The 26,808-nt window shown below is 48.2% G+C and overlaps 1 pseudogene; it reads left to right on the forward strand.

The window, feature by feature from the left end:
• The first annotated feature begins 12,396 nt into the window (after positions 1 to 12,396).
• LOC101008047 lies at positions 12,397 to 18,179 on the forward strand (annotated as a pseudogene).
• Positions 18,180 to 26,808: the final 8,629 nt, after the last annotated feature.

A 26,808-nucleotide genomic window follows, 5' to 3' on the forward strand; every position in this document is an offset into this window, starting at 1 on the left:
CGCCGCTCACGGTGTCTGAATCCACAATTTGTTTACGTGGTTATGGAGCCGGACTTGGGCATCGGAAGGGCGGTCTCTTTCAGCACAACAGTGGGGCTCCAGGAAGGCGGAGAGACGCGGGGATCCCAGCTGGAAGGGCGGACCGCGCTGCCTGGCGGTGGCGGGGGAAGGGGTGGAACCCCATACCCGGGCTCTAACCAAGAGGCCCTTTTCTTAAGTCTCTGCAGCTTGGAGTGTACCACCCGAGCAGGTCCCGGAGGCAGCCGATGCTGTATATCACTCAGAACTTTAAAGTTTGTTTGTTCTGCGACAGGGTCTCCCCACTTTGCCTAGGTTGGAGTTCAGGGGCGCTATCTCAGCTCACTGCATCCTCCACCTCCTGAACTCAGGCGATCCTCCCACCTCAGCCTCCTGAGTAGCTGGAACTACAGGCATGTGCCACCAGGCCTGGCTAATATTTTAATTTTATTTATTTATTTTTTTGAGACTGAAGTCTCGCTCTTGTTGCCCAGGCTGGAGTGCAGTGGAGCGATCTCGGCTCACCGCAACGTCTGCCTTTTGAGTTCAAGCAATTCTCCTGCCTCAGCCTCCCTAGTAGCTGAGATTACAGGTGTGCGCCACTGCACCTGGCTAATTTTTTGTATTTTTAGTAGAGGCGGTGTTTCACTATGTTGGCCAGGCTGGTCTTGAACTCCCGGCCTCAGGTAATTTGCCTGCCTTGGCCTCCCAAAGTGCTAGGATTACAGGCGTGAGCCACTGCGCCCAGCATGTTTTTAAATTTTTGTAGAGATGGGGCCTCAATATGTTGCCCAGCCTGGTCTCGGACTCCTGACCTCAGGTGATGTGCCCGCCTTGGCCTCTTAAAGTACTGGGATTATAGGCGTGAGCCACCACACGGAACCTAGATCATTTTTTCTCAACTTTTTTTTCATGATCGCCATCTTAAAGATCTTTTCTAGATGTTTTTTCCTAGTTCCCCACCACATGACATTTTAATAACATAGATATACCATAACGTATATCTTTTTATGTCCTGTGGCCCTTTGGAAGGCAACAAACCATTATGTTACCTAAGATTTATTTCCTTCCCCTCACAGCCTCGCCATCCCACTACCCCCATGCACTCATACCACAATTTATTCCATACTTCATTAGAGATTAAGTTGAGATTAAAGCTTCCCTATTTCATGCTGCCATGAACAATCTTGTAATTAAATCAGTGCAAAAGTAGGAATGGAATGTATGCTTTAACGAAATGTATGTATTTATACTGCAAATAGCCCTGAGCGAGAAAGGGTGTACCAATTTACACTTCAACCACAATGTGCCTCAATGACATCTCCCTGCATCCTTTCCAGCTCTCTTAATTACTCTTTTAAATGATCATTAATTTGAAAATTAGTTGCAAAGGCTTTGCATTATTTTATTTAATTTGCATTTATTTGGTTACCACTCAAAGGGACACTTCTCAAGCCTATGGATCATCTGCATATTTTCTTTTTATTTTATTTATTTATTTTTTTGAGACAGAATTTCACTCTTGTTGCCCAGGCTGGAGTGCAATGGCACAATCTCGGCTCAACACAACCTCTGCCTCCCGGGTTCAAGTGATTCTCTTGCCTCAGCCTCCTGAGTAGCTGGGATTACAGGCATGCGCCACCGTGCCCGGCTAATTTTGTATTTTTAGTAGAGATGGGGTTTCTCCATGTGGGTCAGGCTGGTCTCAAACTCCCCACCTCAGGTGATCTGCCCACCTCGGTCTCCTAAAGTGCTGGGATTACAGGGGTGAGCCACCACGCCCAGGTTTTTTTTTTTTTTCTTTTTGAGAGGGAGTTTTGCTCTTGTTGTCTAGGCTGGAGTGCAACGGCATGATCTCAGCTCACCACAACCTCTGCCTCCCAGGTTCAAGCAATTCTCCTGCCTCAGCCTCCCAAGTAGCTGGGATTACAGGCATATGCCACCACGCCCGGTTAATTTTTTGTATTTTTAGAAGAGACAGGGTTTCTCTATGTTGGTCAGGCTGGTCTTGAACTCCTGACCTCAGGTAATCCACCCGCCTTGGCCTCCCAAGGTGCTGCGATTACAGGCATGAGCCCAGTCATCTGCATATTTTCTTTTGCAAATCTCAGGGTTCTGTTTTTTTATTTGTTTTGTTTTGAGACAGAGTCTCGTTCTGTCACCCAGGCTCGAGTGCAGATGCATGATCTGAGCTTACTGCAACCTCTGCTTCCCAGGTTCAAGTGATTCTCCTGCCTCAGCCTCCAATTAGCTGGGATTACAGGCACGTACCACCAAGCCCAGCTATTTTTTGTATTTTTTTAGTAGAGACGGGATCTCACCATGTTGGCCAAGCTGGTCTCCAACTCTTGACGTCAGGTGATCCACCCACCTTGGCCTCCCAAAGTGCTGGGATTACAGGTATAGCTACTGCCCCTGGCTTTTTTTTTTTGAGATGGAGTCTTGCTGTGTCACCCAGGCTGGAGTGCAGTGGCACAATCTGGGCTCACTGCAAGCTCCGCCTCCCAGGTTCATGCCTCAGCCTCCTGCCTCAGCCTCGTGAGTAGCTGGGACTTACAGGCGCCCACCACCACGCCCAGCTAATTTTTTGTATTTTTAGTAGAGGCAGGGTTTCTCTATGTTGGTCAAGCTGGTCTTGAACTCCCGACCTCAGGTGATCTGCCTGCCTCGGCCTCCCAAAGTGCTGGAATTACAGGCATGAGCCACCACACCTGGTCCAGAGTTGTGTTTCTTGAGGGCTGTTTGGTGAGCGGTGGTTTGGGGATCCTAGCCGACTAGGGGGTCAATCATGGCAGTGTTTAGCAGCTGTGAACCTACCTGGAGCAAATTAATTACTCTAACCTCTCTCTGTAAAATTCGTAAAGTGGGGTAAATAATAGTACTCATCTCCCATTGGGTTGTTTTGAGAATTAGCTGAAATACCAGTAAGCATTTTATTTATTTATTTATTTTGAGATGGAGTCTGGCTCTGTCACCCAGGTTGGAGTGCAATGGCATGTCGGCTCACTGCAACCTCTGCCGCCCGGGTTCCAGCGATTCTACTGCCTCAGCCTCCCGAGTAGCTGGGATTACAGGCACCCACCACCACGCCTGGCCAATTTTTGCATTTTAGTAGACACAGGGTTTCACCATGTTGGCCAGGTTTTTTTTTTTTTTTTTTTTGAGATAGAGTCTCGCTCTGCTGGAGCACTCCAGGCTGGAGTGCAGCAGCGCAATCTTGGCTCACTGCAACCTCCACCTCCCAGGTTCAAGCGATTCTCTTGCCTCAGCCTCCCAAGTAGCTGGGATTACAGGCACCCACCAGCACGCCTGACTGATTTTTGTATTTTTAGTAGAGATGGGGTTTCACTATGTTGACCGGCTGGTTTTGAACTCCCAACATCAGCTGATCCACCCACCTCGGCCTCCCGAAGTGCTGGGATTACAGGTATAAAACACTGCACCCAGCCTACTTCACATTATTAAGAAATCTATGAAAATATCATTTTAATGGCTGTAACATGTCATCACACAAAATAATTGGAGTATAACAGTTTCCATCAAATCTTAAAATATCATCAATTTTAAGTCCCACCATTATTTTCTGTACTACTAAGAACAAATTCTGGCCTGGCATGGTGGCTCTATGCCTGTAATCCCAGCACTTTGGGAGGCCAGGGCAGTCAGATCACCTGAGTTCAGGAGTTCCAGACCAGCCTGGCCAACCTGTCTCTATTAAAAATACAAAGATTAGCCTGGTGTGGTGGCATGTGCCTATAGTCCCAGCTACTTGTTGGGAGGCTGAGGCAGGAGGATCACCTGAGTCTGGGCAGGGGAGGTTGCAGTGAGCCGAGATCATGCCACTGCATTCCAGCCTGGGCGACATAGTATTATTGTTATTATTATTATTATTTGAAACAGGGTCTCACTTTGTTACTGTGCCTGGCTAATTTTTGTATTTTTTGTAGAATTGGATTTTGGCCACGTTGCCCAGGCATGCTTCAAACTCCTCAACTCAAGCAATCTGCCTGCCTCAGGCCCCCAAAGTGCTAGCATTACACGTGTGAGCCACCACGCCCAGTCGTGTTATTTATGATTGCATTTCTTTTCTTTTCTTTGAGGCAGAGTCTCGCTCTGTCACCTAGGCTGGTGTGCAGTGGTGTGATCTTGGCTCACTGCAACCTCTGCCTCCGGGGTTCAAGCCATCCTCCCACTTCAGAGTCCTGTGTAGCTGGGATTACAGGCGTGTGCCACCACACCCGGTTAATTTCTTTTTTACTACCCTTGATCTTTGCCAAAAGGATGAGAAGTGATAATTTAGTAGAGACGGGGTTTCACCATGTTGGCCAGGTGTGTCTGGTACTCTTGACCTCAGGTGATCAGCCCACCATGCTCTCCCAAAGAGCTAGGATTACAGGGTGACCCATGACGCCCATCTGATATCATTGTTTTTTTGTTTTTTTGTTTGAGACAGAGTCTTGCTCTGTCGCCGAGGCTGGAGTGCAGTGGCGCGATCTCCGCTCACTGCAAGCTCCACCTCCTGGGTTCGCATCATTCTCTTGCCTCAGCCTCCCGAGTAGCTGGGACTACAGGTGCCCGCCACCGCGTCCGGCTAATTTTTTTTGTATTTTTAGTAGAAATGGGGTTTCATCATGTTAGCCAGGATGGTCTCCAGCTCCTGACCTTGTGATCTGCCCGTCTCGGCCTCCCAAAGTGCCGGGATTACAGGCGTGAGCCCCCGCGCCTGGCCAATATCATTGGTTTTAAAACACATACCTGGCCAGGCGCAGGGGCTCATGCTTGTAATCCCAGCAATTTGGGAGGCTGAGGCGTGTGGATCACCTGAGGTCACCATGGCGAAACCCCATCTCTACTAAAAACACAAAAATTAGCTGGGCGTGGTGGCAAGCGCCTGTAATCCAAGCTACTCTGGAGTTTGAGGTAGGAGAATCACTTGAATCCGGGAGGTGGAGGTTGCAGTGAGCTGAGATCATGCCATTACACTCCAGCCTGGGTGACAGAGCAAGACTCCATCTCAAAAAAAAATAAAAAATAAAAAGCAGGCCGGGCGCGGTGGCTCAAGCCTGTAATCCCAGCACTTTGGGAGGCCGAGACAGGTGGATCACGAGGTCAGGAGATCGAGACCATCCTGGCTAACACGGTGAAACCCCGTCTCTACTAAAAAATACAAAAAACTAGCCGGGCGAGGTGGCGGGCGCCTGTAGTCCCAGCTACTCGGGAGGCTGAGGCAGGAGAATGGCGTGATCCCGGGAGGCGGAGCTTGCAGTGAGCTGAGATCCGGCCACTGCACTCCAGCCTGGGTGACAGAGCGAGACTGTATCAAAAAAAAATAAATAAATAAAAAATAAAAAAATAAAAAGCAGAAAAAATAAATAAAACATATTCCTATCTTATTGAGGCTAAACCGTACAACATGTGTCTTACAAATGATAGCAAAGATAACAAATATATGCTTAATCTCTGGAGGGAAAGGGCTTTCTAAGCTTAAAGACAAACCTCAAAGGAACATATCCATGGCTTTGACATCAAGAAATTTAAAACTTCTATATGTCTAAATATTAAAAAGCAATCATAGGCCGGGTGCAGTGGCTCACACCTGTAATCCCAGCATTTTGGGAGGCTGAGGTGGGTGGATCACTTCAGGTCCAGAGTTCCAGACCAGCCTGGTCAACATGGTGAAACTCCATCTCTACTAAAAATACAAAAATTAGCCAGGTGTGATGGTGCATGCCTGTAATCCCAGCTATTTGGTATTTTTTCTTTTCTTTTCTTTTCTTTTTTGGGATGGAGTCTCCCTCTGTTGCCCAGGCTGCAGTACAGTGGCAGGATCTCTGCTTACTGCAACCTCCACCTCCTGGGTTCAAGTGATTCTCATGCTTCAGCCTCCCAGGTAGCTGGGATTACGGGCGCCCGCCACCACACCTGGCTAATTTTTGTATTTTTAGTAGAAACAGGGTTTCACCATGTTGGTCAAGCTATCTCAAACTCCTGACATCAAGTGACCCACCCACCTCGGTCTCCCAAAGTGCTGGGATTACAAGTGTGAGCCACTGCGCCTGGCGTATCCCAGCAATTTGGGAGGTTGAGGCATAAGAATTGCTTGAACCTGGGAGGTGGAGGTTGCAGTGAGCTGAGATCACATAGCGGCACTCCGACCTGAGCAACAAAGTGAGACCCTGTCTCAAAAAAAAAAAAAAAAAAAAAAAAGCAATCATTAATAACAGGGCGAGCATCATAGCTCACACATAGAATATTCCCAGTGCTTTGAGAGGCCAAGGTGGGAGAATTGCTTAATGCCAGGAATTCAAGACTAGCCTGGGCAACATAGTGAGACTCCCATCACTACAAAAAAATAAAAAAATTAGTCAGGCCTGGCTGAAAGTGCCTTTAGTCCCAGCTACTCAGAAGGCCGAGGTTGGAGGATGGCTTGAGCCCAGGAGCTCAAGGCTGCATTGAGCTATGATTGGGTTACTGCACAGAACAAGACATTGTCTGTAAAACAAACAAAAAATACCACCACAAAACCACAAAAATATTAAAAGGTAAGCAAACTGAGAAGAATGTTTGGGGCAACTATCCTAAGGGCTAACAGCCTTAATAAAGAGCTCTGTAAACTATAAGAAGTATACCAAGACATGGCCGGACCTCACGCCTGTAATCCCAGCACTTTGGGAGGCCGAGGCAGGTGGATCACGAGGTCAGGAGATCCAGACCATCGTGGCAAACGGGCAAACCTCATCTCTACTAAAAAAACACAAAAAATTAGCCAGGCGTGGTGGCGGGTGCCTGTAGTCCCAGTTACTTGGGAGGCTGAGGCAGGAGAATGGTGTGAACCCAGGAGGCAGAGCTTGCAGTGAGTGGAGATCGCGCCACTGCACTCCAGCTTGGACGACAGAGCAAGACTCCGTCTCAAAAAAAAAAAAAAAAGAAGTATACCAAGACATAAAGACCACTGAGGCAAGATGATGAACTCTTTTTGTTTTTTTTTTTAGACGGAGTCTTGCTCTGTTGCCCAGGCTGGAGTACAGTAATGCAATCTCTGCTCACTGCAACTTCCACCTCCCAGGTTTGAGCGATTCTCCTGCCTGAGCCTCCTGAGTAGCCGGGATTACAGGCACATGACACCACGCCCAGCTAATTTTTGTATTTTTAGTAGAGACGGGGTTTCACCATGTTGGTCAGGCTCGTCTTGAACTCCTGACCTCGTGATCCACCTGCCTCGGCCTCCCAAAGTACTGGAATTACAGGTGTGAGCCACCACGCCCGGGCTGATGATGAACTTTTTACTTAAAAAAAACCTTTGGTTGAGTGTGGTGGCTCACGCCTGTAATCTCAGTACTTCGGGAGGCCGAGGCAGGCAGGTCACTTGAGGTGAGGAGTTCCAGACCAGCCTGGCCAACATGGCAAAACCCCATTTCAACTAAAAATTTTTAAAAAGTAGCCAGGTATGGTGGCGCATACCTGTAATCCCTCTACTTGGGAGGCTGAGGCACGAGAATTGCTTGAACCTTGGAGGCAGAGGTTGCAGTGAGCCAAGATTGCACCACTGTACTCCAGCCTGGGTGACGGAGTGAAACTGTCTCAAAAATAAAACCAAACAAAAAAACCTTCTTTCATTGCCAGACATGGTGGCTCACACCTGTAATCCCAGCACTTTCTCTGGGAGATTGAGGTGGGATGATTCCTCGAACCCAGGAAGTCAAGACCAGCCTGGGCAACAAAATGAGACCCCAGTGCTAAAAAAAAAAAAAATTATCAGAGCAAGGTGGCACATGCCTGTGGTCCTATCTACTCAGGAGGTTTAGGCAGGAGGATTGTTTGAGCCCAGGAGGTAGAGGCTGCGGTAAGCCATGTTTGCACCACTGCACTCCAGCCTGGGTGACAGTGAGGCTGTGTCTCAAAAATAAATAAATAAATAAATAAAAATTAAAAACCTTCTTTTAAGATCAGTTGAACAGTTTATATAAAAGAGAATTGGCTACACATGTATGAAATTTATTCTGCCTCACTACTATTCTTTTTCCTCTTTTTTTTTTGAGACGGAGTTTCGCTTTTGTTGCCCAGGCTGGAGTGCGATGGTGTGATCTCAGCTCACTGCAACCGCTGCCTCCTGGGTTTAAGCGATTCTTCTGCCTCAGTCTCGCCAAGTGGTTGGGATTACAGGCATGCGTCACCATGCCTGGCTAATTTTTTTTTTTGAGAGGGAGTCCTTCTCTGTTGCCCAGGCTGGAGGGCAGCGGTGTGATCTCAGCTCACTGCTTCCTCTGCCTCCTGGGTTCAGGCAATTCTTCTGCCTCAGCCTCCAGAGTAGCTGGGATTACAGGCGTGCACCACCATGCCCAGCTAATTTTTGTATCTTTAGTAGAGATGGGGTTTCACCATGTTGGCCAGGCTGGTCTTAAACTCCTGACCTCAAGTGATCTGCCTGCCTCGGCCTCCCAAAGTGCTGGTATTACAGGTGTGAGCCACCGCACCTGACCGGAGTCTCTCTTGTTGATTACCTCAGCCAAAGTGCCTTCTGAAATAGTACCACAGATGTGTGCTTCTAGTTCTGTTTGTAGTAGAGGGCATGGCATGTACTGTCATTCACACTGCCTGCTCCATCTGCATCCCCCTCACATCCAGCAAGAGTTTTCCTTTACACAGGGCTTATTACTCCTCTGCTGATCACTTGCCAATGCCTTCTCTTGGAGTTAACACCCTTGCCAAGGCCTAAGTGGCCTTTGAAGATCAGGCCCTGCTAGCTCTGGGCTCCTGTCTCTCTTCGATATCCTCTCTACTTTTCTCAAACCTGTCAAAACTGGATTGGGACTCCGTGGCACTGGGGTTGGAAACATGCTTTGTCCGCATCTTCCCAGGGTGGCACTCAGGCCTGCACTAGCTAAGGTAGCCCTGCGGCAGGGTCCAACACTACCTTATCGTTAATTTGTTTATTGTCTGAATCTGCTAGAGCTGGGGTGAAGAGGGCAGCCAGATCAGACATGGGGAGGCCTGGGAGGCTACGGCATCTTCGGTTTTGGGCAGTGCTGCTAGAAACCACGAACATTACTCATCTTGCAGCATGTGTGCACATGGGGTGACCCGGGGGCCTCCTCGAATGCAGCGTCTACGCCTGGGGAATGGACGCACTATTACCAGTTCCGCCCTGGGAGGATTCATCGCTAACCTACCGAGCACAGAGGCCGGTGCGCACCCACGGAGAAGCCCGCGCTCGCAAGTCCTCCTGGTGCCGGGGCCCCAGGGCATTCAAGACCCGCCGACCGTGGGGCTGGTCAAGGGGTACACAGGGTGCGAGTTCGTTAGTCAAATGCGGGGTACGGACGCGAGCCACAGGCACGGGAACCTCGCGCCGACCGGGGCCCTAGGCCCGACGACGGCAGGTAAGCGGAGTGGAGGCACACGTGGCTGGGACGTGCCCCAGGCACCATCCGGGTGGCTTCCGGCGCGGGACGTCCGCAGCCCCGCAGCTCCCAGGACGCTAGACAATCTGCGACTGATCAGCTTCGGCCGGTTTGGTGATAAAGGGGAGACAGGCCCGCGGCGAGTGGGAACGCCTGAAGGCCGTGCCTCTCCTTTCAGGTGGGCCAGGGGCAAGCCGGTAAGAGCCTGGGGCAAGGGATAGAAAGAGGACCACCTCATCACAACCCAGAGCTCGGGACTCCTATGCAGTCCCATAGGGAACAGGCGGCCGCCATTCCCCTCCCCAACGCTGGCGGGTAAGGCTAAAGAACGGTTTCTTTTTTTCTTTTTTTTTTTGAGACGGAGTCTTGCTCTGTCGCCCAGGCTGGGCACTGCAACCTCCGCCTCCTGTGTTCAAGTGATTCTCCTGCGTCAGCCTCCGAGTAGCTGGGATTACAGACGCCCGCCACCACGCCCAGCTAATTTTTGTATTTTTAGTAGAGACGAGGTTTCACCAGGTTGGCCAGGCTGGTCTCGAACTCCTGACCTCAGGTGATCCACCCGCCTTGGCCTCCCAAAGTGCTGGGATTTCAGGTATGAGCCACCAAGCCCGGCCTGAGAACGGTTTCAAAGGAACTCCCAAATTCAATATTCGCGGGAAGGCGCAGGCGCAATAAAAAGCCGGGCGGGTTTTTGGGTGCGGATGCTGAGCCCAAAACCCAAGCGTGTAATAATCCGCCGGCGGGAGGTTGGATGCGGGGGTGGCTCTTGAAGTTACGCTTGAGCTGGAGCTCTTTGTGACGCAACCGGGCGGTGCGGGCAGCTGGCTGCGCGTGTGCAGAGCTCGCACAAAAGGCCTTCTTAGGTTGTGCAGGCGCCCGCTGGCCAGAGTCGCAGAGGGTCCTCGTTTGCAATCCAGCGACCCCCGTGTGTGCTGTTTTTGCGAGGACTGTTTGTCCCCATAACTCTGGGAGGGCCACGGGGACCTTGGCGAGCTGCGGGCTGCCATCCAGAGCCGTGAGTGGTTCGCTGAATCTCCGCACCGCCGCTGAAGCCTGCAGGCTGCGCCGACTCTGCTGTGTGAGAAGTCGGAGGCGGCGGAGCGGAAGCGGCCGCCGCAATTTCCTTTCCTCCACGTTGGCTCTCGGCCGGGCCCCCAACGTCCGGGGTGCCGACAGCTGCTGCTCAGGACAGCTTTGGGGGTGCGGTCGCCGGACGAGAAGGTGTTGGGTGTTGCAGTCGCCGGGGTGGGTGCATCCGCCCGGTTTTTGCTCCGTGCGGGGGCGGTGCGGGCCCGGGGGCACCTCGGAGGCGGAGGACAGCTTAATTGGCCCTCTCAGGTCTGGTCCTCTTCCCTGCCTTACGTTTTGTTTCGACGCAGGACCGCGTAAGGAACCATGATGTTGGACACCGAAGGTGGAAAGGGGATTCGTGGTGAAGGTCTGAGGCTTGCCCTGGTCTTGCTCAGCAGATGAAGTCCAGAGGTTTTTTTCCGGTGAGTTAGAACTAGGTCGCGGGAGTTCGAGGCCGGGGCGGGCGGGCCGGCGGGCGGGCAGCCGGGGCGCCCTTTGGCGAGGCGCGGGTGACTGCACTCACCGCTGTGTTGCTCGCGCCCGGCCGGCCGCTGTTACGCAATGGAAATTTCGAAAGCCCCGCCTGTCCTCCTGGCCTTTGAGAATGCGGCACATCTGGCAGATTTTGTCTTTACTTACCTTTGAACACCAGCTTTTCTTTTATGGGTGTCTTTTTTTTTTTTCTGAGTTGGAGTCTCTGTCACCCAGGCTGGAGTGCAGTGGCGCGATCTCGGCTCACTGCAACCTCCGCCTCCTGGTTTCAAGGGATTCTCCTGCCTCAGCCTCCCGAGTAGCTGGGACTAGAGGCGCGCACTACCACGCCCGGCTGATTTTTGTATTTTGGTAGAGACGGTGTTTCACCATGTTGGCCAGGCTGGTCTCGAACTTCTGACCTCAAGTGATTCGCCCGCCTCGGTTTCCCAAAATGCTGGGATTACAGGGGTGAGCCACCGCGACTGGCCCAGTGTCTTATTTCTAGAGGATAAATTGGCATAGGTGGGATTTTCTCGTCGATCTTGAGAAAACCGCCAAGTAATTAGACAAATAATAGTAATGTTTTGCAATATCTCGAAATGTAACATCTTGTTTCTAGTTTTGATGTTCCTTGAAAAGGAGCATTCTTCGGAAAGTTAAAATGTCACATCTTAATTTCAGTTTTCCTAATCAAGATTTGGTAATTGAAGAGTGTTTGCTCATTTAATTATTCACCTGGCTCACTATACGGTTGAAGACACTAAAGCCCAGGGAAGTTTTTTTGCAGTACATAAGTTTCCTGAATACTTTCTTTTTTTTTTTTTTTTTTTGAGACGGAGTCTTGCGCTGTCGCCCAGGCTGGAGTGCAGTGGCCGGATCTCAGCTCACTGCAAGCTCCGCCTCCCGGGTTCACGCCATTCTCCGGCCTCAGCCTCCCGAGTAGCTGGGACTACAGGCGCTGCCACCTCGCCCGGCTATTTTTTGTATTTCTTAGTAGAGACGGGGTTTCACCGTGTTAGCCAGGATGGTCTCGATCTCCTGACCTCGTGATCCGCCCATCTCGGCCTCCCAAAGTGCTGGGATTACAGGCTTGAGCCACCGCGCCCGGCCAGTTTCCTGAATACTTTCTATCAGAATGTACTTGTTCCCATTATTAGACTGGAAAAAAGAAATCAGACTGATAAAATTCTATTTGGATGAAATTGACAGCTTTTGGCAAGACGTTTGTAGTATTGACTTAACTATGTGAATTTAGTGTCAGTAACGGAAAACGACCTGTAAAACAAGAACCAAGTACATTGGAAGCCACCTTGCAGGGGGCAACACTGGGTTTGGCTTCAGCCCTGCAACTTGGAGCATTTTAGCTTGGTAACACTGATCCCCTTTGAGGTGAGTATTGGGCATGCAATTTGGATTTGAATGAGAAACCGCAATGTGGCTGCTGGTAAGGTAAAACAGAAATGCGCCAGAGCGAAACAACTCACAACGAAGTATGTTTGCTGTAAAGTCACAAAGTCCAGGCTTGATAATGTTCGGAGAAATTGATAAAAGATGTGTGATGTAGACATTAGTAGCAAGGACTTGAGAGGAATTCATTCTGAAACTGCTTTGAATATTGGATGTTGTTGATGGGTTGGAAACATATCACCTTGGGAGTGAGGTTTTTTTTTTTATTGGAGTTCTAGGAGTTGGTAATATCGTGGTCATTATGTATAGGCTGAAGGGGTGGCCTGCCCCTCCACACCTGTGGATGTTTCTCTCGTTAGGTGGAATGAGAGACTTGAGAAAAGAAATAAGACACAGAGACAACGTATAAGAGAAAGAAAAAGTGGGCCCAAGGGACCGCTGCTCAGTATACAGAGGACCCGCGCCAGCACTGGTCTCTGAGTTCCCTCAGTATTTATTGATAATTATCTTTACCATCTTATGAAAAGAGAAGTGGCAGGATAATAGGATCATCGTAGGGAGAAGGTCAGCAGTAAGCCATATGAATAAAGATCACTGTGACATGAATAAGTTTAAGGGAAAATGCTGTGCCTTGATATGCATATGCAAACATCTCCATAAACCTTTTTAGTGCATAAAGAGCAGCATTGCCGCTAGCACCTCCCACCTTCAGCCCTAAGGTGGTTTTCTCCTTTCTCAGTAAACAGAACATACAATCACTGAGATGTTCCATTGCCCAGTGACGGGCAGGAGACAGATACTTTTCTCTATCTCAACTGCCAAGAGGCTTTCTTTCCTCTTACACTAGTCCTCCTCAGCACAGACCCTTCAAGGGTGTCAGGCTGGGGGACAATTAGGTCTTTCCCTTCCCACGAGGCCATATTTCAGACTATCATACAGGGAGAAACCTTGGACAATACCTAGCTTTCCTAGGCAGAGGTCCCTGCGACCTTCCGTGTGTATGTGTCCCTGGGTACGTGAGATTAAGAGAATGGTGATGACTTTTAACCAGCAAGCTGCCTTCAGGCACTTGTTTAACAGAGCACATCCTGCACAGCCCAAAATCCGTTAAACCTTGAGTCACCACAGCACATGTCTCTTGCAAGGACAGGGTTGGGGGTAGGGTCACAGATTAACAGCATCTCAAATACAGAACAAAATGGAGTCTCTTATGTGTACTTCTTTCTATATAGACACAGTACTAGTCTGATCTCTCTTTCTTTTCCCCACAATAGGCTTCACAAGTTACATAATTTGTAGTGGGGACATGGAATAGACATTTCATCTCTGTCACCCAGAGGTGGTTTTAGGTTTTAAATTCTGTATTAACGGTTGTTTTCTTTCCAGACTGCAAAATTTAAAATGGGGCAGAAGGTATAACAGCACTGGCAGAAGAGCTGGCTTTGAGAGGATGAGGCGTGATGCTTATGGTGGAGGTACGTGAGGATTTGCAAGGTTCGGCAAGTAGTCTGTTCCTTTGTCTTGGTGTTTTATTTGATTGATTGTACTTTGTCTTTCAGGGTATGGAGGCTTGGATGATTACAATGGCTCTAATGATGGCTATGGATTTGGGTTAGATTTGGAAGAGGTAAGGTAAGAACTGAATTTCTCTGTTGAAGGATGCTTACACTGTTGTTCATCTAGACCTCAATTACTGTTTTTCAGGAATGTCTGATCACAGATACAGGGATAGTGGCTCTACTTTCCAGAGCACAACAGGACACTGTACACATGTGTGGATTACGTTACAGAGCTACTGACAATGAGACATGCATGGATTACCTTACAGAGCTCCTGAGAATGACATTTATAATGTAAGTGTAAGATGAACTCACAAGTCAATATTTCAGTATGGCAGTAAAAGTCTGAGCCTTATTCTATAAAGTGAGCACTACGTTAGAAATTTTAGTTTTATTTTGTAACATTAGAAAGTTGATTTAATTCTTGGAAATGCCTTGTGTTGTAGTTTTTTTCACTGCTCAATCCTGAGAGAGTACACATTGAAATTGGTACTGATGGCAGAGTAACTGGTGAAGCAGATGTTGAGTTTGCCTCTCGTGAAGATGCTGTGGCAGCTGTGTCAAAAGACAAAGCAAATGTGCGGAAGTGTGATTGAGCATTTGTGGGCCCCTTTTTTTTTTTTTTTTTGAGACGGAGTCTCGCGCTGTGTCACCCAGACCACGCCCGGCTAGTTTTTTTGTATTTTTAGTAGAGACGGGGTTTCACCATGTTAGCCAGGATGGTCTCGATCTCCTGACCTCGTGATCCGCCCGCCTCGGCCTCCCAAAGTGCTGGGATTACAGGCTTGAGCCACCGCGCCCGGCCTTGTGGGCTCTTAACAGGTGATTGTGTGACTAACATTTACAATTGAGAAATAGAAAAATAAGGATATATGAGAAGTTTCCTCTCCAGTAATAGATTAATTCTTGGGGGATGGGGGGCAGTGTGTTGAAGCAGGTTTGGATTTTAAAAATTAGTATAACAGGGATTTGTGATGCGCACATCTTGAAGTATATATCCTTAATTGACAATATAGATGAATATGTAAAGGCTAGATTTTGGAGTTAAAGTAGATGACCTAAGAGAAGTAGCTAGAATTTTCTTTGCCAAAGTATTTGAAGTTCACAGATCTGCTTCTTTAAAAACTTTATAAAAGTGCTTATCCTGTTTTGTTTCACCAACAAACATTTTCAAACTTTTTTTTTTCTCATTTCAGAACACAGATATGTAGAACTCTTCTTGAATTCTACAGCAGGAGCAAGTGGTGGTGCTTTTGGTAGCCAAATGATTGGAGACATGGGTTTGCGTAAATATCGTTAGTTTCTTTAAAAACCAAAATGTTTATATATGTATAAGTCAGTTATAAGTTAAGCTAATTTATTTATTTAATGAGTTTAGCATAACAAACTTAGGCAAAGAAAGCAATTTCTTGATATTTGAATTTTGTATTTGTCTTTCTTAAATCCTTGTGAGTTAGGAAGTTCCTTAGGATAGATAATTCAAATCAGATTTAAGTACTCTTAGGGGAGGGGACTACAGAGTGAAACTACTTAAATTTTCTGAGTATAAAGGTTAAATCTAAAATAGCAAAACAGGATTAAGATAAATGCGGGCATAATTAGGTATTGACATGCCTTTGATACATCAAATTAAGGAGGAAACCCCATTAAATCCAGTCAAGCAGTTTCGTAAGATCTTCACAAAATGCCTCTACTTATGGAATCGTGGAGTTTAGTCCTGCTGAAGTGTATACCGTTAGCACTTTGGTTTATCAATATTTTACTAGCTGAAATGATGGATAGAAGGGTAGCCTGGTTATAGACAGTAGGCAGAAGGAGGCGGAGGGGTTATAGTAATATAAAATCAAGACTGGAAAATCATGGAGAATTACAAGTCTGGTACCACCAGATACTACATTACATAAGGAACAAGGTTCTATTGTTTTCTTAACAGCAAACCCGTCCAGTTACGGTGGCCCAGCCAGCCAGCAGCTGAGTGGTGATTATGGAGGCGGATGTGTGTGGTGGCCAGAGCAGCATGAGTGGATACGGTAAGCCTGTTTTTGTTTTTTTAATATACTTAGAATAAGTTTTAGGCAGATTTCTTTAGTTGGGAAGATGCAGGCTCCTTTTTGGTGAAATCAGGTTATTACATGTATGCTTTCAATCCAAATGTAACTGTTTTTACTAGCTTAATTTTCAGAAACAATCATTGGGAGGGGGAAGTGTTCTGTGAATTAAAAACTAGTCATTGCAGCCGGCTGGGAATAGTGGCTTACGCCTGTAATCCCAGCACTTTGGGAGGCCGAGGCGGGTGGATCACGAGGTCAGGAGATCGAGACCACCCTGGCTAACATGGTGAAACCCGTCTCTACTAAAAATACAAAAAAATTAGCCAGGTGTGGTGGTGGGCGCCTGTAGTCCCAGCTGCTGGGGAGGGTGAGGCAGGCGAGTGGCGTGAATCCGGGAGGCGGCACTTGCAGTGAGCAGAGATCACATGACGCCACTGCACTCCAGCCTAGGCGACAGAGCGAGACTCCATCTCAAAAAAAAAAAAAGAAGAAAACTAGTCATTGCAACTTTGGTGGAATACTGTCGAGCCAGAAAATATCTGCCTCCATTTATTAAAACGGTAAATAAAGTTGTTCACTTTTTTGTCTTTTGGTTAGCATTAAATCAATTTTAGATTTAGGTAGAATTTGAAATAGTAGAATGGTGGTTGGGTTCAGGACCATGTGTATTAGTCAGTTAACCTAGGATTGGTTTTATTTATTTTTTTTCAATTGGTCTAAAGAATGGTGATTTTGGTATTATAATCTTACCCCACAAAACCCTTTTGCAGACCAAGTTTTACAGGAAAACTTCAGTGATTTTTCAATGAAACATTGCATAGGTAAATATTCTCTCAAAAAATATAATTTAAATTCCCAATAGCAAATATTGATATGTTGTAATAATATTTTCTATAGCAGTCAATGACTCTGACTTAACTCCATAGAGGCTGCCATTTGGGCACAGTGAGTTGCCTTTAGTCCAACTTGGTTGTCACACTTCCTGCCCACCATGAATAGGAAAAGCAAGAGACTTCTCCTGTGTTTCCTTTTCCCAAATGCCATTTGAGGGACACATTGTGAATGTTTATGGTAAATGTTTTAAAAAGATGCCTTGTTTAGCTTTAAAAATACGAAGTAATTTTGCAGTTTTTGAAAAATACTAGTTTTCCTTTAAACTTAATTGTTCACGTTGATCCTGAAGAATTTGTTAAAATGGTGGCACAAGAGTCTGGCAAGTTGGTACTGCAGAGAAAAGGGGTTAATTGAGGCTTGTTTGGAGTCGGGATTGCCCTTTCCCAAACATGCGTCTCACCACTTGGACAGCAGCCATTTGTACTTGTATACTTCTTAAACTTTTTCTTGGAATACTATATTTTATTTGACTGGTAGTCTGACATTACTCCTAACTTGTCAAATTGATCTCTCTGCAGGTAACCAAGGAGCAATGAACAGCAGCTACTACAGTAGTGGAAGCCGTGCATCTATGGGCGTGAATGGAATGGGAGGGATATCTAGCATGTCCAGTATGCGTGGTGGATGGGGAATGTAATTGATCGATCCTGATCACTGACTCTTGGTCAACTTTTTTTTTTTTAAAAGAAAAAAAAACTTCAGTTTAACAGTTTCTGCAATACAAGCTTGTGATTTACGCTTACTCTGTAAGTGGAAATCAGGATTGTTATGAGGACTTAAGGCCCAGTATTTTTGAATATAGTACTATCTAGGATGTAACAGTGAAGCTGAGTAAACTGTAACTGTTAAACTTAAGTTCCAGCTTTTCTCAAGTTAGTTATAGGATATACTTAAGCAGTAAGCGTATTTAGGTAAAAGCAGTTGGATTATGTTAAATGTTGCCCTTTGTCAGGTTACATTGAACACTGGATGCATGTTCAAAGACATGCTTTTATTTTTTTGTAAAACTCAATATAGGAGCTGTGTCTACAATTAAAAATGAAACATTTTGGCATGTTTATTAATTTTAGTTTGATTTAGTAACCTGTGAGGCACATAAGTTTAAGCCTTTTTTTTTTTTTAAGTTAATGGGAAAAATTTGAGATGCAATACCAATACTTTAGGATTTTGGTCTTGGTGATTTTGGTCTTGGTGTTTGTATGAAATTCTGAGGCCTTGATGTAAATCTTTCATTGTAGTGTGATTTCCTTTTAGGTATATTGCGCTAAGTGAAACTTGTCAAATAAATCCTTTTAAAAACTGCACTGTGTCTCATCTGTGCTTCAGTGCCATGTGAACTGAGTCTTGGTGCTCTGTGCTCACATGGGGCCCAGGGCCACATCTCTGGCTGTGGCAGAGCGGCTTGGCAGTTGAGGCTGTTGTATAGATGTCTCCAGCTCACAGATGGTTCCCTCCCCTCCCTCCCGAGGCGTTCACAGATGGTTCCCTCCCCGCTCCCAAGGAGGAGTCCTACTCTTGTCTCAGGCTGGATTGCAGTGGTGTGATCTCGGCTCACCTGCAATCTTCACCTCAGGCTGAAGCCATTCTCCTGCCTCAGCCTCCCAAGTAGCTGGGGCTACAGGCGCCCGCCAACACTCCAGGCTAATTTTTTTGTATTTTTAGTAGACACTGGGTTTCACAATGTTGGCCAGGCTGGTCTCCAACTCCTGACCTCGTGTGAGCTGCCCACCTCAGCCTCCCAAAGTGCTGGGATTCTAGGCTTCAGCCACTGTGCCCAACCTTCACAGATGGTTTTCAAATTGAGGTTTTGAATTTTGTATTTTTGGCTCATTCCTAAAAATTCCACTTGGAAGCAAAATTCCGTGTAAATCTCCTGAGGTAAAATGATGGATAGTGGTTGAGAGCTAATAGGACTAGTTGAAATGAACTCTAAATACATCCCCGTTTTGGTAGTTTGGAGCTCCAACGTGATGCTAGAAGTATTCAAGCTGCTTTAAAGTAGTCCTGAAAAGTGTGGTCCCAGAGTTCCTTCAGTAGATGCTTAGGGGCACTGCAGTTTGGGAACCGATGCTACTCTTTCATCCCATTGGATTCAAGTCCCTGATAATGAAATTAGAATGTAGCATCTGAGCTAGGCTGTCACATAGGCTTGTGCCCTTTAAAGCAAAGTAGATAAGCTTTCTCTTTCCTGTGACTACACTGAAGCTTTTCTTGAGTTTGTTGTTGGGTTAGGGCTAGGTAGGGTGGACAGAGTGGCTTAGTATTGGTCATTTCTAACCATTTGCCCACAGGAGCAGTGCATGCAGGAGACATGGAGGGCTTTGCAGATCCTACCTTGCTTGCCCTACCAGGTTGCCCTACTAGGACTAGACACTAGCAGAGGGAAGGGTCTGGAATGTGTATTGTTGGTTTTGTCTTCAGCAGGTCTAGAGAGAGCAGCAGTTTTCAGTGGGGAGGCAGTGTTGAGAGTTGTTGAGTTGTATTCTAAGCCTGGTTACTGCCCTTGAGATCTTGTGTTAATAGAGTTTGGTATTGAGGCCCAGTATTGAGAAGGCTTGAGGGTTCCTTCTCTGGGTCCTTTAGTTAACTGTGGTACATTTAGGGATAAAGCTTGCCCTGTCAGAGAAGGGACTAGAACTAGGAACTCGGAGTAAGGTTAAACTAAATCCAGAGCCGTATGGCTTTTAAGAAGTGAGTCTAGGCCAGGCACGGTGGTTCACGCCTGTAATTTCAGCACTTTGGGAGGCTGAGGTGGGCGAATCACCTGAGGTCAGGAGTTTGAGACCAGCCTGGCCAACGTGGTAAAACCCTGTCTCTACTAAAAAATACAAAAATTAGCTGGGTGTGGTGGTGCACACCTGTAATCCCAGCTACTGAGGCAGGGGAGAATCACTTGAACCCGGGAGGCAGAGGTTGCAGTGAGCCAAGATCACGTCGTTGTACTCTAGTCTGGGCGACGAGCAAAATTTCTGTCTCAAAAAAAAAAAAAAAAGTCTAGAAGCATTATAGTTCTTTGGAATCTTGTGCTCCATAGCTTGTTTGCAGTGACTTAACCTCCTGACATTGTCAGTTGGAATCTGCATTTTAAACAAAATCCTGACCACTCACCCCTACCTCAGTTGACTTGGGAAGTGCTGTCTTAGAACATCTATCCTTCATTTCTCAGGCTGGGTAAAGGTGGTATGGCACCAGAACAGAGACTGGAGATTCCAAAGTTAGGGCTTGGAATATGTTTGAATTTCTGAGTAGGAAAGTTATCTTGACCAAATATTGCCAACTTTGAAAATGGTATGATAAATTTTCACTTAAAAATAAAGTGTCAGGCACAGAGGTGGGAACCTCCTGCATGTTTTGATTGAGCTGAACAGAACAGAACAGACTTGAAGTAGGGGGAGTGATAGATTATTCTGCTTTTGTGTGTGCAGAAGAGAGCTCAGACTCAAATGAACTGACTTGCCTAAGGCTGCCCAGCAAGTTAGGGGTCCAAACTGGGTGTATTGAAAAGGCATAGGCCGGGTGCGGTGGCTCCATACCTGTAATACCAGCACTTTAGGAGGCCGAGGCAGGCGGATCATGAGGTCAGGAGATCGAGACCATCCTGGCTAACACTGTGAAACTCCATCTCTACAAAAATACAAAAAATTAGCCAGGCGTGGTGGCGGGCACCTGTAGTCCCAGCTACTCGGGAGGCTGAGGCAGGAGAATGGCATGAACCCAGGAGGCAGAGTTTGCAGTGAGCCGAGATCACACCACTGCACTCCAGCCCGGGCGACAGAGCGAGACTCTGTCTCAAAAAAAAAGAAAAGAAAAGAAAAAGAAAAGGCACAGATGTCATATATGCCAGTTGGGGGTAGTGAGTGATAGGCAGTTTTTTCTGAAAGTTTGGCCCTGTGTGAGACGCAGCTGCTACAGTGAGGTGAGGGAAGGGGAGGGCTACCAATGTGCTTCCCTAATAGGGTTGGAAACCTGCTAGGACATGCTTTGGAGCAGGGCAGACCTCGTCTTGAAGTCTGGCCGCACAGTCCTAAGCTGTATAGGATGGAAGGTGAATCCTTGAGCCTTCCCCAAGCTGCCATCTTTTCCATCTTTAGAGCGGTCTGAGGGAGTGAGTGACAGAGGAGGAATCTCAGTTGAGGGTGCCATGCAAGCATCTACCAGGGCTGACCAGGTCATGGAGGAGCCTGCTTCGTGGGAAGAGCCCGGAGGAGGGGTGGGATCCTGAGGCCTGGATTTGGTGGGAAGGGAAGGTAGGGTCGAGGACAAGGTGTATGTATAGAGGTGAAGGACTGACTGCTGGCTGTCTGGACTTGACAAGGCTGTTATCTCTACTGTTATCTCTACCCAAAGAGATCCCCGGGCCATTGGCTCTTTGAAGAGGGGGGGTCTCTGAGGGAAGGACTGGAAGCCAGTCCTAGCACTGCATTTGAAATGTAAAAGATGGCTGCCTGGCAAGTGCCTTTCCACAGGTGTCTCTATCTGTAACCTATCAAACTCCCAATTATGTGAACTACTCTTGCACTTTGGTGACAGGCTTGGGGTCACTTCCTCTGCCTGTTGATGGCAGGCTGACCCTGCAAACTGCCCTTGGCTCACCAGGCACAGCCCTGCAGGCTCTAGGGCAGCACCTCCTGCTCACACTGGGCTGGGGAACAAGGGGTGCGCTGAGGCCTCCTCCAGTAGTAGGCTGGAGGTGAGGATGTGGTGGGCTCGTTGGAAGCTGACACAGGCTTCTGCATGTGCCAGAGTGAAAAATAAATGATTTTATTGCAGGGCCAACGACAGGTAGTCACAGGGCATGGAATGGCAGATCTCTTGACTGAAGCAGAGAAGGCACACTGACAGACCCCATGTGTGTCAAATGCTGTGCACAAATCAGGTTTTTAGAAGGGAGGTGGGAGAGGAAAACTACTCACTAGCAGAACTGAACTGCTGTAAAATAGGTTAAATTCTTTGAAAAGTGAAAAATGATAGTAGCAAAATCATGATGTTACATCTGAACCAGAGCCGTGATGTAACCAAGTACGACAGAAGTTTCCATCCAGAGGAGTTAATTCCAAACAAATCACGGAAAGGTGAGAGCTTCTGGTTCCAGCACACTATCTTCTGGAGTGCCAGTGGCTGGGCAAGAAATTTGATTTTTTCCTTTGATTCTCTTGGGAGAGAACACATTTCTCAAGCCCCTGGTTGGCCCCTGGAGACCCACAGGGTTTGACACTGTCGGTGAGGCTGTGTTCCTGAAGATGGATGCATAAGGGTCTTTTTTTTTTTTTTTTTTTTTTTTTGAGTCTCTGTCACCCAGGCTGGGGTGCAGTGGCACAATCTCGGCTCACTGCAACCTCTGCTGCCCGGGTTCAAGCGATTATCCTGCCTCAGCCTCCCAAGTAACTGGGATTATAGGCGCCTGCCACCGTGCCTGGTTAGTTTTTCTATTTTTTTAGTAGAGATGGGGTTTCACCATCTTGGCCAGGCTGGTCTTGAACTCCTGACCTCGTGATCCACCCGCCTTGGCCTCCCAAAGTGTTAGGATTATAGGCATGAGCCACCGTGCCTGGCCTAAGGGTCTTTTTAAGACAAAAAGTTTACTTTTGCTGTACTTTACTAAGCCAGTGAGCTGCTAGTCCATGTTACAGGAAGAGTCTGGTTCGTTCTCTTTGCTGCATTCCAAGGGGGTGAGAGTGGGTCTTTCACTTTCTAAACAGGTTCCCTGGGTCCTAATAAGACACCAAGATGAGCACCTGTGCAGCCTTTGCTTCTGTGACTCCACAGATGGGGACAGCCAGGCCTTGCAGACACATGTCATCTCAAAGGCAGCCTCAGGACATGGTTTCTAGCTCTGAGCTTACTGTGAGGCACTGCCTGAAACTTGGGGGGCGGGTGGTGGGGTGGGGGTGGGGGTAGCTGTGTCTTCCTCTTTTCCACAGAGGTAGGCTATTGATGGGAATAGACAGAACACGGCTGTGGCAGGAAGGGAGGTGGCGCTGGTAGTATTTCCTTTAGCTCCCAGGTTTGCTTATACCCAACTCTTCTCCTACCCAGCTGGTCTCGGTGAGACTGTTAATAAGGCCCTGTCAACCCTGGACCCAAGGGTGAGCCCAGGACCTTGTTTCCAGAACCTAAAAGGCAGGGGCAAGCACCCTGCCTAGATCACCAGTGATTTTTGGTGACCTACTGCCCTATAGGTTCCCCATAGATTCTGTTTTTGCCTAAGTTGGGCCAGAGTTTGGTCCTGCCGCATAGAATTTTCAATGACACTCCCCTGGAGCAGCTCTGCACACAAGGAGCCCCATCTCCCCAAAATTCATTGTCAATCACTGAAAGGATGTGCTGGAGACCAAGGGCCTATGACTGGCCAAGGCCTCCCAGAAAGAGGTTGCCAGGATGGAAAGCCATCTGCACAGGCAAGCAGGAGAGGTGGGGCTGCCCATCTGCCAACCAGTGAGCACAGTCACAGGGCAGTGAGCCTGGTCTGATGCGGGCTTCTGGAACCAGAAAAAGGGGAATCTCAGCGGGCAATGACTCAGGGCACTGGGAGGGTGGGTGGAGCCCCCACATACATTTCTCTGGGAAACGGAGAACTTTTCACACTGCCTACAGTGCATCACTTCGTCATCTTTCAGCCAGGCATGGCCCTGAAGAGGAAAGGACATTCTAGAATCTACTTTCTGTCTAAGCCCCTGATGAGTGGATAGCTGTGTTCTGGCTGCATCCATTGTCCCTCATAGCACCTGTTTCCTAGTGAGGCACTGTTTTTTCTCCATCAGATGTGGCTTCACAGCACTGTCATCAAGGGGCCCTTTTCTGGTCTGGCCGCAGCCGCAGCCGGGATTCCTGCGTCCTAGCTCCGTGCTCCACCTCCTGGCCTCTGCAGGCTGCCCTGGGGCCTCAAGGCAGTCTCCAGCATCTGCTCACTCAGGCGCACTGCCACTTTCAATGAGTTCCCTTTGGCTGAAGTAAGCAGAGTGAGCTTCTAGTGCCTGCAACCCTAGACCCTGCCGGAGACACTGGCCAAAGTGACTAGCTGAACTGGCAGGTGGGGGAGAAGGGCCAAATCTGAGTGAGACTGGCACACTTGCTGACGCTGATCCCTGTGGAGAGACAGAAGGTGATGGACGGTGGGCACCGTGTCCCACAGGCCTAAGGAAGCCCTTCTCTATGCGGGCCAAAACCCTGATTCTTGAACAGCCCTGGGGAGCAGACGGACTCCATTCCACAGGGGAGGCGGCCGAGGCTTTGAAAGGTGGCTCTTGGGAGGGCTTTCTCAGGGAAAAGCAGCACCTGTGATTTATTCAGGCTTAGGGACTGGAGTGTTCCAGAGAAGTCAAAGGCATGAGGTACTTTTCTGACCTGTTAGCATCTGCTGGATGTGATTTTCTTGCTGACAAACAGATCCTCATGACTGAGCTAGAGTCACATACCCTTGGGGCTGCCAGTGTGTGCCCAGGACATTCATCCTGACATCAAAGAGCTCTGGCGGCTCTAGAGTCCTGTTTTATGATTTTTATCCTTCCTCTAATGCTGTGAAACTGATGTTACCTAGAAGTCCAGGCTGCTGTTAGTTGCTGCCCCTGACCTGGCACTTGGAAGTTAGATGCCCAGAGACATTAGGGTCCCTGCTCTGCACCACGTGGAAGATGGAAAGGGGTCAAGCTTTTGCATTGCAGCACAGCTGAGGCCACTCCCTGCAGGTAAGGCCATCTTGGAAGGCCAGGCTACTATGACCTTTGAATAGTCTTGTCTGACTTTGATCGACTGATCGAGATTGTTTAACGTCGATCCTCCTGAGATCTGAGGATGACGCGATTGATTTGAAAGCACGCAGCGCAACGGGTACGCCCTGATTTTTTGCTCTTCTCCCTCTCCTTCTCCCTTTCCCTCTCCTCTTCCCTTCCTTTCCCTTGCCCTGAGACGGAGTCTCCTGTCGCCCCAGGTTGCAGTGCAGTGGCGCGGTCTGCTCACTGTGTGCCCGGCCTCCTGGTTCAAGCATTCTCTCGCCCTGTATCCCTTTAGTGCTGGGACTACAGGCTTCACCACCATGCCCAGCTAACTTTTGTATTTTAGATCTAGAGTGCTCACCGTGGTCTCTATCTCCTGACCCCAGGATCCGCCTGCCCCAGCCTCCCAAGCAGCCACGTCACTGGCCAGCTCACTACAGGGTCTCTCCCCTGCCACCTGCTTCTCCTCCCATCACCCATCAGGCCTATTCTTTCAAGTTTTCATGGCAGAAGAACTGGAGTCAGAAGACTTAGGTTCAGCTTTGGCCCTGCCACCTGTCAGCATCGCCCTCAGCCAAGGGGCACACTTCTGAGCAGCGTTTGGTTCTCTGTAAACACGTCATCACCACCACTGCCTCAGCCACACACCCTCACACCTGACTGTCGGGATACTTAAACGTAGGAGCACACAGGCCATCAGTGCAAGCTGACAGTGAAGTGGTTCTTAGCAAGCCAGTACCTTCAGGGCCTGGTTCACTTCTTTTATATCTTCCATCTTCAGCTTGGACCTAAGGGGAAAAAGGCCATTTCACAGCAGTGAGAGAGTGTGAGGCTCTGAATCCCTAACACAGCTGACTCCCATGACTAGCTTTGTGAGGATAACGGACTTGTGAGGAGATCCAGAATATGAGTTGTTAAAATGCCTTCCGCCTCTGTACAATCCCAGAGTCACCTCATCACACTGGCTCCCGTCTGCTGAGGGCTGCGGCTGAGCCTGGGACTGCATCTGGCACAAGAACACAACACTTAGCCTGCAGGGGCTCAAAACCACTTTGAGGGAGGCTGAGGCCAGAGGATGGCCTAAGGCCAGAAGTCCAAGACCTGGCCCTGTTCTGCGCTAGTCTCTACTGCTCTCCCCAGCAGGAGCCTGAGTCTGCAGGCTTCTCCCCGGCCTCCATTCTGCTGCCTGCTGTCTGGAAGGAGCAGGCTCAGAGGGCACACCCATTTGTTCTTGCTCCATTCTTGTTAGTGTCAGAAGAATTCTTTTGTTTACTTAAGAGACAGGACTGAACATGGTCTAAATTGGCAGAATTAAACCAAATAAAATGAAGAAGTTTGTGCAATTTGGGGAAACACTCTGATCTTTTTTTTTGGCGATGGGGTCTCGCTCTGTTGCCCAGGCTGGAATGCAGTGGTGCAATCATGGCTCACTGCAGCCTTGACCTCCTGGGCTCAAGTGATCCTCCCACTTCAGCCTCCCAAGTAGCTGAGACTACAGGTGCGTGCTATCATGTCTGGCTAATTTTTGTATTTTTTGTAGAGGTAGGGTTTCACCATGTTGCCCAGGCTGGTCTTGAACTCCTGACCTCAAGTGATCCGCCTGCCTCAGCCTTCCAAAGTGCTGGGATTATAGGCCTGAGCCTCTTTCCTTTCTCTCTCTCTCTCTCCTTCCTTCCTTCCTTCCCTCCCTCCCTCCCTCCCTCCCTCCTTCCTTCCTTCCTTCCTTCCTTCCCTCCTTCCTTCCTTCCTTCCTTTTGTTTGAGATGGAGTCTCGCTGAGTCACCCAGCCTGGAGTGCAGTGGGGTAATCTCGGCTCACTGCATCCTCTGCTTCCTGGGTTCAAGCGATTCTCCTGCCTCAGCTTCCCAAGTAGCTGGGATGACAGGCACCTGACACCACTCCCGGCTTATTTTCTTGCACTTGTACTAGAGATGGGGTTTCACCATATTGGCCTGGCTGGTCTTGAACTCCTGACCTCAAGTGATCCACCTGCCTCGGCCTCCCAAAGTGCTGGAATTACAGGCGTGAGCCACCATGCCCAGCCTGGCCTGAGTCTTTCTTAAAAACTGAGATTAGTCTGAACTATCATCAGACTAATCTAAGTGACAAAATGGCAGGTCTCTGGGAAACACAGGCTAGACTTCTAAGGGAGGGATTAGAAAACAGCATCAGGACATTTAGAAAAATCTCTGTGGCTTTTACTAAAGATTGGGAGGCAGCT

The sequence above is a fragment of the Papio anubis genome, chromosome 11, assembly GCF_008728515.1.
Source record: "Papio anubis isolate 15944 chromosome 11, Panubis1.0, whole genome shotgun sequence".
In the NCBI taxonomy this organism is placed as follows: Eukaryota; Metazoa; Chordata; class Mammalia; order Primates; family Cercopithecidae; genus Papio; species Papio anubis.